Source organism: Fukomys damarensis, unplaced genomic scaffold (assembly GCF_012274545.1).
Source record: "Fukomys damarensis isolate Sample0158 unplaced genomic scaffold, DMR_v1.0_HiC HiC_scaffold_39, whole genome shotgun sequence".
NCBI lineage: Eukaryota > Metazoa > Chordata > Mammalia > Rodentia > Bathyergidae > Fukomys > Fukomys damarensis.
The window spans coordinates 6,482,837-6,487,500 of record NW_022900951.1 but is presented as its reverse complement, the minus strand read 5'-3'; positions in this window follow the sequence as shown (position 1 = coordinate 6,487,500).

The window sequence follows — 4,664 nt, the reverse complement described above, 5'->3', positions numbered from 1 at the left end:
AGCATGCTGGAAATGGCTGCTAATTAAGGATGACTGACTGGCTAGGCCCAAGTTTTGAGGCTCCTGTGATCTCCATCACCACAACAGAACCCAGGGTTTGTCTCATAGAAGCAGGTAAGCCAATCCCTTTTCTTCTAGATACAAGCTCCATTTAGTTGGTTTTATAAGAACACACAGGCATTTTAGACCTCTTCTCTGTCGCTATTATGGGGGTTGATGGCCTTATCTCCAAAGTACTCTGTACCAAACCTCTGCTTTACACCTTAAAAGCAACCATGTTTGCACATTCCTTTCTAGCACTCCTAACCTGTCCAATCCCATTAATGGGATGAAATATACTTTCAAATATACATTCTACCATTACCATCCAACCTTAGCTACTCTTCTTCTTAACCCACCCCCCTCTTTAACACAGAATACACAAACTTTACTTCCATTCTAACCCAAAAAAGTCAATCCCATTGTGTGGGACACTAAATACCATTCAGTTGTTTCTCATTACACTCCTATCAAGATTACCTTAAAGACCCCACCTCCTTCCCCAACAAGACACAATATCCCTTAAACTGTGAGGCAACACATGAATAGTCCCCTATTACTCTATTACCTTATTATTCTGCTGCTCCTTAAAGACTACAAAAGGGAAATTTTGTAGATTTTTCTCCCAATAGCCTCTCAACCTGACTAGAGGCTCCTTTGCACCACTGGGGCTCAATTCATCCCTCCCCCAAACTCACCATGATGTTCACAATCTTCATAACCCCTTCTTTTTTTTCCCTCTATAACACTGGCCCCTATAAAAAGATTTACTGGTAGCCCAACATTTAGAACACTCTTCAATCTCACCTTCCAGCTTTAAACAAAACCAATCCCTCTCCGGTCCAAGACTGTTTGCTGTGCCTGTGTCTGTCTTCAGCTTATATGACAATTCCCACCCCCACCCCAATTTGCCTAGATAAACACCCAAACACAACTTGCTCTACAAAAGGATTTAGGCCCGCCCTTCAAAGATTGAGCCAATACCCTCCTTAACTCATACCCAACAGCCTTGGTACACAGGACTAGCAAACTCTTCAGACATACTCCACTTATTTCTCTAAATTCCCTATAACTACCCACCCAAACTATTGTTTCAATAACCCTGGACATTTTCATCATATACCAAGTCCCCTTTTACATTTAACATGAGCCAACACCTAAAAGTCCCTTTATAAGAAACCCTTCTCAATGCAACCAAACTATCACCATTAGAAGTCCCTGAGACTATGAAACTCACCGGATCAATTATAAAATCTCATCTGAGGCAAACAGAAAGTTCACTCAGTCTGTTTATCTCTCTGGACCACCTATAGTCTCAACCTTTTGCCCAGGCCTAATTATTCACAAGTCCTCTAGATTATTTCCATGCAATCTCATTAACATCTCATCCCCCAGTGACTCTGTATTAAAACAACATATAATAGGGGCTTCCTTAGCCAATTTCATTTTGATCTGGGAAAGAGAACTCAATCCTTCAGTTTGGTGGGGGCTTATATAACACCTTCTTATCACATGACTGTTCCAAACAGGAATCTTAACCTTTGTGGCCAACAATCTTTCTTGTGCCTACCCACTACTACTACAGGAACATGTACCTTAGCCTGTCTGTGTTCCAATACCAAGATAGCCTCCACCAACCAATGCCTCCCCATCCCTATTGCTGGCTACGTCCACTAAAAAAAGGCAGCCTCTCTAACCCCCCTTTTAAGAACATTAGAGGTACCCACAGAAGTAGCCACCTGGGTAGAAAAACTGACCACTTCTCTCACCTTCTACTAAAGTTTATCACAGGACTTGCAGGAAACCCTCAAAAAAATCTCACAATTCCTAATCAAGATCCAGAATCAGTGAAACCATTCATGTTCTGCATCATGATGCATTTCATCTGAACAACAGTTACAAAACTTCACCCAACAGGTGATTCCTCTACTAAAAATTAAAAACAAACAAAAAAAAAGCAGATACCAAAAATTCTCTCATTGGTGTAGCAGACACCCCTGCCCAGTATTAGCAGGTTATAGTGGCACAAGCTTCTTGCCCTTCCATAATCTGGCCGTGTTACATTGGAAGTAGCAGAGCTTGGCCGAGTTCACTCCCAGCCAAAGTCAACTGACTCCAATTATGAATTCTTCCCCTCTGAATTAACCACTTGTTCTTTTCAGCAAAGATATGCTTGTGCCATATTATAGCCTGCTGATACTGGGCGGAAGTGTTTGCTACAGAGTGGGATGGAAAACCATAACCCTAAACAAAGATGCCCCAACACATCAGAAAGTAGCCAAAAGAATGTGATGGCCTGGCCAGTTTCCAATCTTCCCTGCCCTGTTCCCAACAATACCCTTCATTCTTATATTTATTTTATTATTACCTTTTTTTTTTCTACTTGTAACAAAAGGCTGAATGAAATTAGCTTAAAGCTCCCCTTAACTTCCATTTTAGCTTTAAAGCCAGCTGACTTCCTGATTCCATCTTTCATTCCATTGCCCAGCCCAAGCTCCTGCCCCTATTCTGGCTTAAAAGGTGCTGCTCTGATTCTCGGGCTAGAAGATGCTGAAGTCTCTACTTCAGATTCCTGAGATGTGGCTATATTTGCCTTGCTAATAAATCTTTCTGCCTCCAGTTGTCTCCGGGTTTTAAATCAACCTAACAGGCATTCCCCGTCCTTTTAAAGAACATGTTTAAAAAATCTGAAGCTGGGCGTGATGGTGCACGCCTGTGATCTCAGTAGTTGGGAGGCTGAGGCAGGAGGATCACTGTGAGTTCGAGACTAGCCTCGGCTACACAGTGAGTTCCAGGTCGGACTCACTACATAAGTGAGACACTGTCTCAAAAAAAAAAAAAAAAATCTGAGATAGTTCTGGAAATATTGGCCAAACTGAGCTCAAACTTGTAATCCTGCTTTAGTTCCTAGTTATTGGATTACATGCATTTGCCACCTACCCATCCCCCCCTCCCCAATACAATGGTTTGAACCAAGGACCTTCATACTAAAGAACCATCACCAGAACTTTTGAAAATAATTTCTTTTAAGATTTCAAAATTTGAGATAGATTCTTGCTAAGTTGGTCAGATAGTATTCCAACCCTGACCGTCTTGCCAACCCTGACCGTCTTGCCTCAGCCTTCTGAAGTGCTGGGATTTTGTCTACCACAACTAAAATAACCTTTTTAAATGATGCAGGACTAAGGATCCCTCCCCAAGTGAAACAAGGCCTTCACCCTAATCAGACCCTGAGAAGGGGGCTGTCGAAGGCACAGGTTCACTCGGACCTTCAGGCCAAAGGCTCCCAGAACTGGGGGAAGGGAGGTCACGCACTGCGAGGTTCTCTCCGTGCTGTGGAGCGCGGTCCTCTCAATGCTGACTTAATCTTACCGTAACTTGGCAGTGCCGGCGACAACTTTCACTCTCTTCAGACTGGACACCACCAGCCTCGTGCCTTGTGTAGGCTCGAGCCGCTTCCAGACCACGCCTCACTGACCCCCACGCTCCGCGAGAAGGAAATGGAGGGACATCACATCCGGGTCACCCCCCCACCACATTCGGGAATAGTCTCTGCCCTCCTCAGGGCGGGGCTCCGCGCATGCTCCTGGGCTCCTTACTGAGCTTGTTGCAAGTCCTTACCTGGAGTCTTCGTGATAACTTCTTGGTTTTGGTTTGTTTGTTTGTTTGAGACAGGGTCTCTGTTACGGCTTGTCTTGTCCATCCAAAGGCTCATGCCAATGAGGTGGGGCTCTTTTGGAGGAGTTACCTAAATCTAGAGTGTGTGATTGATTTGTGGTCAGAATAAGATAAAAGGGGCACGAAGATGCTGTTAAGGTCTCTCAGCGCTTCCGCTGTCTTCCACCGCCCGTGAACTGCTGCTCCTCTGCCATCTGCCGGCCTGCTTTGGAGCCAGCCGATTATGGACTGAAACTTCTACAGAATGTGAGCCAAATAAACCTTTTCCCCCTTTAACTTTGGGTGGTAGACTATTTTGTCTCAGCAAGGAGAAAAGTAACTAAGACAGTCTCCCTGTGCGATTCAGGCTGGCCTTGAATTCACTGTGTAGTCTAGGATCGCCTTGAACTCGCCCGCCCCTCGTGATGACTTCAGTTGGGCCCTCGGATTTCTCTTGGTGAGCAGAGTTTGCACTCTTGACAATGTTCTCCTCGCTCAAGTACCCTGTAGAATAGGCAGGTTCTTGTGCTGGGGAGCCCTGCCTGTGGTGTTTTCATGCAGAAAGCAGAGCAAGAACTGGTAACTTTGTGTAATTCCTTTAATTCTGCAGTGCTGGTTCCTCAGTCATCATTCATAGTCACCCTCACCTTTGCTCCTTTCCTTTGGATTCTGGGCTTCCTAGAAAAGAACACCTCCACCTCCCAGGTGCAAACTCTTGACTCCTTTACTTCCTGTAACCATTGCAGAGTTTGGGTTGTTTCTCTTCGCAGGTTTCAGATAACATGGGCTATTAGAATAGGTCATGGAGTATCAGAGAAAACATACACGGTGCTATTCCTCCTTTTCACCAGCCAGACTTTGCCTCCCACTCAACAACTTTTTTAAAAAAATTATTTCCAATAGGTGAAAGGTAAAGAGTAGTGATTTTGTGATTCAGTTTTTGGCTTTTTTTTTTTTTTTTTTTTTTT